Source organism: Ceratotherium simum, chromosome X (genome assembly GCF_057802395.1).
Source record: "Ceratotherium simum simum isolate JZ-2026a chromosome X, ASM5780239v1, whole genome shotgun sequence".
Classification (NCBI taxonomy): Eukaryota; Metazoa; Chordata; class Mammalia; order Perissodactyla; family Rhinocerotidae; genus Ceratotherium; species Ceratotherium simum.
In genome coordinates this window covers 112,925,747-112,934,211 of record NC_141940.1, presented here as the reverse complement: position 1 = coordinate 112,934,211, position 8,465 = coordinate 112,925,747, and the positions used below count along the sequence as shown (strand labels likewise).

The following is an 8,465-nucleotide window of genomic DNA, read 5'->3' as shown; positions in this document are numbered from 1 at the left end:
GGTGGGGGGGGCGATGTTAGAACAGTTAGTCTGTGGCTCACCCTTTTCATCTGTAAAATGGACGTGATAATATCAGTATCTACCTTAAAGAATCTTTTCAAGGATTGAATGAATTAAAATACATGTGAGCACTTAGGAGAATGCCTACAGAAAGCACTCAATATATGTTATTATTACTATTAATGAGGGATAGAAAAAAAAGTCATGAATCAGATTTTCTTTTGAAAGTTTGTCACCAATGGAATGGTATATATGGTTTTCTTTTTTTCAACCAGGCTGTTAAATATTGGCAGTGTATAGCTTTATACTGTATACATGTAATGCAAAATTGCCATGACGATTTTTGTGCAGAGGTGGTATTGCAGCTAATGAGGTTCTAATCAAAGCACAATTATTGCTGATTGAAAGTTGCCACGACCCTTAATGTATCGGTGGGTGAGATTGATTGTATTTAAGTGTTAACCTTTAGCTCAGATATCTCCTTTGAGCTTTAGATCCCTTTGGATATTAAAGGTACCTCAAACTCAACATATCCCAAACTCACCTCAAACTTGGTCCAATTCCAGCATAACCTAACTCAGCAAATGCATCATTACCTATCTAGTTTTGCAACCCAGAAACTTGGAGTCATCTATGACACTTCCCTATCTCTCTCTGGATCCAACCCACCATCTTGTCAATTTTATCTCCTAAATATCTCTCAAACGTGGATATATCTTTCCAGTACCATTATAGAGAACTGTTGTAATCCAAGCTGCGAATATCTCACGTGGACTACTCTGTTAGCCTCCTCATTGGCCTATGACCATCCATTCTTTTCCCCATTAAATCCATTCATCTTAAAACCCAGGTTCAGTTTTATTCTTGTAACTGACATCCATTTAATCAACCTTCTGGATTTACCAGTGCTCTCCATTTATTCCTTCTGTAAAATACATAATCCATGCCTGTGGCATACTGATTGCTCATTGCTAGTAGACTACTCTCCAGGATGCTCACATATTTCTGCTCTTACCAGTTGAGCTTATGTTTACTAAGAGTCTAAGAGTCTCTAACCTGTTTTTGAAATAATTACCTAATTTAATGAAGTATTATGTAAGTTGATGAAACGTGAACACATTCATATTTCAGAGAGTTCTTTTCTCTGAAAACTAGGTTGAATGCTTTGGGAAGACTCAGTAAAGGCAGATTGCTATAAAAATTGTTCAATTAAGTATGAGTGAGAAATATGCAAAAGATCTCATAAAATAAAACTCTAGAAGGATTCTGCACTCAGAAAGCTTTGCAAGTTCATTTTAGTTTCCTTAAAGGAACTGAAATGGAAAATTGTAGACAATATCTTGTGGATAAGAGAGAGACCAAGGAAAGCCATTCATCTAAACTATACTGAAAGACAAAGTCTTAGATCTTCATGGAGAGGTCAGTGAATGAACACACGTTTCAAATAAAATGTTATAGGTATACATGCCATTTTTAATGATTCTTATTTTATGGAGCTTTTTAAACTAACTGCTTAATTTTTTGTATGCATTAATTACATATCATACCTTGAACTTAATATATTTGAATTCTTCTCTATCTTAGATTATACACCAAAATCCTTAAACTGGCTGATAAGATCTGGTCTAGGTGAATTGATCCCACCTCATCTTGAAACCTCAAGGTCATCTTGAAAGTCCCTTCCCTCTCCCCATCCTGGCACTACCTAGTGCCTTCTTCTTTCACAGAGACTTTCCATGTGCTGTTCCCTCTGCCCAGAGCCTTCACCCCTTCCCTCTTCACCCCTCAGATCATTCCCTCATCTTCCTGAGCGGGTCAAATCCCTATGGTGTTTGCTTTTGTTGCATCACTTAACTCTCCAACGTAGTTTTTAGCACAGTTGCAATTTTACACTTATTTTGTGGTTACTTGACTACTGTCTGCTGTATTAGTTTCCTAGGGCTGCCAGAACAAATTACCACAATCTTGATGGCTTAAAACAACAGAAATTTATTCTCTCACAGTTCTGGAGACCAGGAGTCTCAAAGCAAGGTATTGGCAGGGCCATGTTCCCTCGGGAGGCTCTAGGGGAGAATCCTTCCTTGCTTCTTCCAGCTTCTGGTGGCTCCTGGCATTCCTTGGTTTGTGGCTGCATCACTCCAATCTCTGCCTCTGTCTTCACATGACCTTCTTCTTTGTGTCTCAGAGTCTTCCTCTTCTGCCTCTTATAAGGACATATTGGATTTAGGGCTTATCCTAATCCGGCATGATCTCATCTCAAGAATCTTACCTTAATTATATCTGCAGAGACCTTTTTTCCAAATGAGATCATCTTCACAAGTTCCACATAGATGTCTTTTGGGGGCCACTGTTCAACTCACTAGATCTGCCTACCCCACCAGGCTCCAAGTTTCACAATGGCCAAAATTATTTCAGTCTTTGCCTATTGCAATGTCTGACACATAGTGGGTGCTCAACAGATATTTGTTCTTTGAATGAAGGATCTTCTTGTGTAGTCTCTAAACTGATTAAAATGATTAATCAGTTAAACAGAAGTGGTGGACTACTGAAACACTGATGTAGATATGCTGATCACATTTTAAATAGAATTCATTCATATCTATAAAAAATTCTATTGCTTTGCAAAGTAATTACCTGCTAGTTTGTAAATGTAACAAGCCCTCTTTTCAAATCAATTGACCACCTATTTCACAATCCTTTAAAATAAAGCTTTAAGATCTAAGATCTACTTCCTTCTGGTTTATTATCATTCATTTAAAATTTAAAACAGGGTCTATTTACACTAGCCCAGTTAGCATTTTGTGATGAAGAGATAATTATGGAGATAATAGGTGAAAAGTAATGACAGGAGGCAATGCTGACAGCTAGGAACCACACTCTCTGTCTCACAAATGTAAATACCCCAAAGCAAATGTCCTTTAAATATGGTATCTTAGTTATACCTTTCTTGACAGCGGTTGTTGCTCATTATGACCATTAGAGCTTCTTAATAAATGGAAATTTCACTTAAGGACGAAGGGAAAAAACCCGGAACAACTCCAAAGTACACACCCCTCCCAAAAGTTTGAAGCTCAGGGTGCCCATTTTATTAAAGTTTTTGCCTTGAGTTAAATGTGGTACAGCCAGGGTGGTTTCAGCATTGAATTTATACATCCTACAATTATAGAAAAGTATATTTATACTATAAGCTACTGGGCAGAAGCTGTGCCTAGATTTCCAGACATTACTTGCCACTCTGAAATTTAAGAAAACAATAAGAGAGGCAGAACAAACAGCAGAGGTGTCATTATTGACCCCCTTCAGAAAGCAGGTCTCTGTCAGGTGAGGTTAAGGCTGACTAAAAGTCAGTCACTAGATCAAGGAGTCCTATCCTCTTCCTGATAGAAGCAACTATCAATTTCTATGAAGTCTTCTTTTGGCTGACGGATATAAGAGTGGATTGTTAGCTTCATTTTCATTCCCAAGAGCTAGAGAGAGGAGGAGCTTGGAAACCAACCAGGAAAGACTGTATGGTAGAGATTCCTAGGCTCAATTTATAAACAGGGAAACCAAGGCCCAGAGGGGTTAAGAAACTGGCTCTAAGTCACACAACTAGTAAATGCTTCTTATGACTGGAGGCCTGTCTGCCTCCAAAGCCACACGTTTTCCATGTTGCCAAGCTGCCTCCCAGAGTTTGCTCTCTAAGGACAAGCACTAGCCTTTTGGTGACTTATTGCTAAGATAGCCCCAGATAGAACTTGGATTTCTTGCTTTTCAAACTGAGAAATCTGCACCACAAGGTGTATGTGGTGACACACCAGGGTAAGCAGAACCACATAAACTTGATGCATCTTTAATGTCAAGTCATTCATGATGCATATTTTTATAAAAATAAAAATTTTAACATAAAACGAGAGGTTGAAAATATACTTCCTGCTTTTGGAAACTGCTTTGGGCTAAACCATCAGATGCCAGGTATGGGGAAAAAAGAAACCACATTCATCCTTCTATTTAGAAGAGAAGGGCTTTGACAGGGCAGTTTGAGCAATATTACAATGGTATGGGAAAACTTAGTTGTGTGGGTGCAATCAGTCAGGAAGACAGAATCCACTCTAGGTCTTTCAGTGAGAATTTAATACAGGAAATGGTTATAAAAGTGTTGGTAAGGCACAAGGAGCACGAGGGGAAGGTGAGGAAACCCCAAGAGTACTAACTGAAGGATGCTACCCTAGAGACTGGAGGAACCATTGCTAGGACTGGAGGAGCAAAAGGGAAGAGGTGTTGTTACCAGAGCCCAGGAGCATACTCTTCACTGAAATGGTTCAAACACTGCCAATGCTTTTGGAATTCTGTCATTCCTGAAAACACCAAAGTCCACTGGACCTGTAGCTGCCCACAGTGTCAGATCTGCTACTCTCACTGTAGCCCTCAGTTGCTGGACATCACCAGCAATTGTCCATCACCATAGCTGCTGGAAAGATAGAAGGCCATCTGCCGTGCCACAGATACCACCAGAAGCAGGAGAAAAATGTCTTCTCCCTTTCTTCCATCTTCCAATCTCGTGCCCTTCTCCCCCATTGGCAGAACTCAACCAGAAGCCAACAGGCAAGGGAGTCTGGGAAATATGGTTTGCAGGTTTCCAGTCCCCTCCAATAAAGAGATGAGTAAAGAAGGGCGGGAATGGTGCAGTTGGGCAATTGAGCAGCCATGGCCTATTATGTTATTATTAATAAAATGTACATCCATGAAGGTTTTCCTCATATTTCTTCCCCAAGGAAGTTAAGGAATATGTATCTCACTTGAGAGAAGTAAATACAAGTATACTTCGCTTTCCTAAATCTATTTGCTTTCTGAGTTCAGATTGTGACAATTCAGATAACAGGTTCAGATAGTGAAGGATACCTATTTTTTTTTTTTTAGTGACCAGCCGTTATTAAATGCTCCAGTGTCCAGCTTCACACATAGAATCATGGAAATGCCGAAGACATCCAATGGATTCACTTCTAGGTCCAGCAAGCCATCAGATGATGACCCTGTTGAGAATAATTTCCTTCGGTAAGGGTTTCACACACTGTACCCTACAGTTAATATGTATTCTGCAAAAAGCAAAGTTTCCACGGGCCAATATTTTCTCTTTTGTAAATGATGTATAGGACATCCCACCTTTTTTTGCATTTGTGTCGATTCCTTTTTTTCTCGGCTTTATTGAGATCTAATTGACATATAATATTGTGTAAGTATAAGGTGTATAATGTGATGCTTTGATACATATATATTGCAAAATGATTACCACAATAAGGCTAGTTAACACATCCATCTACTCACATAGTTACCATTGTTTTTGCGTGGTGAGAACATTTAAGATTTACTCTCTTAGCAACTTTCAAGTATACAATCCAGTATTGTTAACTGTAGTCACCAAGCTGTACAGCCCCCTTTTTATAGCTTTGCAATGCACACATACATCAGAGGCTTTGCGAAGTTCTGCAGGAGACAACCCAGTTTAGCTTAATCTTATTTGATCCTGGAAGCCTCTTTTCATGAACAGCTGGCAGGGCCCTATGACCTGCTGCCTTGGGGACTCACCATCCGGGCCGTCTCGGCCAAACTGTGAAATGTGTCCAAATTTTCCTTCAGGGAAGCATAATGTTAGCTCTGAACTGTATTTCTTGGCTCCAGCTTTCCTTGCTTTGTAACTTTGGCAAACTGTTTTTCACCCTCTGAGCCTTCATATCTTCATCTACAAAACGGGGCAAGTAATATCTACTTCACAGGCATGTTCTACAGACCAAATGAGATTATAGGAAAACTCTATGGCTAAGTGTAAAGCACCACACAACTGTAAGGATTCCAGGCTTCTCTAAGGTCTATTTGAGGTCCCCAACTCTGAAGGTTGTTCATGATGCCTCTCTGCAGCAGGCCCTCCTTGGCGGAGTCTCAATTCTGGAGCCCTTTCTTCACCTTCCTGTGGTTCAACACTTACCTAGGGCTTATCAAACTCTTCCGGCTTCGGCTCTCAGGTGAATCCTGACAGCCATACCTGATGTTTCTGCCCCTCTTCTCTGTTCCATTCCAAACCTCCTAGACACTGTCGCTACAGACATCATTCTAAAACTGAGCTCTGATCTTCTCATTCCCATACTTAAAATAAAACTTTCGTTCACTTCCCTTTGCTTACCACATCAAATCCAACTGTTCTTAGGTAGACAGTCAAGACCCTTTTCTAACCTCATCTGCCCCTCACCTCCAGCACCAAATTTCTAGTCAGACAGTCCATCCCTTGCTCTCTACTAAAACTCTAAGAGACCTGGGTTTCAATTCTCACAGGGCCACTTATTAGCTTTGTGACCTTGGACATGTTATTTAACTTCTCTGTGCCTCAGTTTTTCTCCTCTATAAAAGGGGATAATAATAATTAATACTTGTTTTATGGGATTGCTTTTTAGGATTACATTAGGTACCGTATATTAAGTTCTTAGTATAGTGCCTGGCATTATTAAGTGGTCAATAAATGTTAACTATTTACTATTAATATTTTTGTTACTATTAGAACCTTATAATTTTTTTTCTCTTCTTCTGCTGTTTCTTCATCTGGGGATGCCCTTCATCTTAGCTCCACCATTTAAAATGCTACTTATTTATTTATTTTTTTTGGTGAGGAAGATTGGCCCTGGGCTAACATCTGTGCCCATCTTCCTCTACTTTATATGTGGGATGCCTGCCACAGCATGGCTTGACAAGTGGTGCATAGGTCCGAGCCCGAGATCCAAACCTGCGAACCCCAGGCTGCCGAAGCAGAGCACACGAACTTAACCACTATCCCTCCGGGCCGGCCCCGCCTACTTATTTGTTTTTAATGTAACTTTAGCAAATTGTTTTAGCTCTCTTAGCCTTCATTTCTTCATCTACAAAATGGAGAAAGTCATCTATACTTCACAAACTCGTTCTTCAGGATAAATGAGATTATATGAAAGCTCTATGGCAAAGTATAAAGTATCTTGCAAACCTTCTCTATAAGCTTTCTTTGACATTCCCTGGCTATGCATCTCCAATTTGATGCTCCCTGAATACTATAATCTCAGAGGACTTTGTACTTCATTTTTGGTATTTGTCATATCGCAGTCTCATTATCATTCGCCTTGTTTTTTATGTACATGTATAGACTGGAATCTTCTTAAAACTGATGTCTTTAGCTGGCACAGTGCAAGGCAGCAGAGTAAGTGCTGAATTGAACTGAAACTCAAATTCATAATATAGCTTTAGCTGATAACATGGGTTAGTATATTTTATTTGCACATTTCTTTACCCCAGGAAAGGAATCTCCAAAGGTGGAATTTCAGCCTTCGATGAATAGGCTCCTGGTGTAGACCAGTGCTGTTCAAAAGTGTTTCCCAGTCGGGCAGCATCAGCATTAACTGGGGGCTTGTTAAACCTGCGGCATTTTGGGCTCCGCCCCAGACCTAGTGAATCAGATTCCCTGGGGGTGGGTTGGAATCTGCGTTTCCACAAGATGCTGGTCTTATGCGTGCTCAAGTCTGAGAAGCACCAGTGTAGACAGTTTGAAGGAGAAAAATCTTAATTTTCCTCATTTGGCATTTTACAGAGGAGTGCCTATTTGTAATAACCTGTTTAAACAAAGGCAATTTATTTCTAGCAAAGTGAACAATGTTCCAAATAAGCAAATTTCTTAAAATCTGACAGAATTTTCTCTAGTTCCCCAAGGTGTGAGCAGTTTTCATTTTTATTAGTTTATTTTATCTGTGGAAAATTTTAATTTAAAAGAGAAAAAAAGTGTAAGAGGAAAAAACCCAGCACCCACTGGTCTTTTGTTAATTGAGTTTATAAAACTGCGACTGGTTTTTGCGAGAATGGGAGGCTGTTAACTGTATCCTCGTTAAAAGGGTTACCCCAAACTGTTAGATGGGAGAAAATATCTTAGGTTCTCTCTTTTTAAACTTTGAAGGCTTTTTCCTTCCATATTGAAAATGAGGATTATATAGTGCAAGCAGTAATGGTTCGCGGCTGGAACCTGTTATAAATGTCGTCTTCTCAGCTGCAGGAGTAAACACTTCAGAGCTTAGATACTAATTACTGTCACATGAAAAGCAAGGAGACATATTGTGACTTCTTGGGCTGTCAGGAAGCCCTTCTTCTTGCAAATGGCAGCACTTCACAGGGACTTTGACACAGCACAGTTTATAACTTCCATGGGTGATCTGTTATTTTAAAATACCAACAGGAAGATTAAGAATGTGTCGACACAAAAGCCCACCCAATGCCCTTTGGCCCTCCTTAAACTTGAACCAGAAAGCTCCCTCGCCTTTTAAGGAAGATTATAATCTGAAAAAATAGAAAAAGTGGTTACGAAAGGATTATGTTCTATAATAAGTTTAGGACAATCCAGAATTTTCCTCAAGCAATTGTAGACTGCAGCATGATTTGTTTATATATGTTTGCCCTGACTGGGTAATTTGGGCATAGATTGT

General features: G+C 39.6%; 1 non-coding gene across 1 annotated transcript; it reads left to right on the top strand.

Moving 5' to 3' along the window:
• Positions 1-339: 339 nt before the first annotated feature.
• On the top strand, positions 340-480 carry LOC147911998 (U4 spliceosomal RNA). The gene has a single exon (XR_015550794.1). It is a non-coding gene; the product is annotated as a U4 spliceosomal RNA (small nuclear RNA).
• The last annotated feature ends 7,985 nt before the right edge of the window (positions 481-8,465 follow it).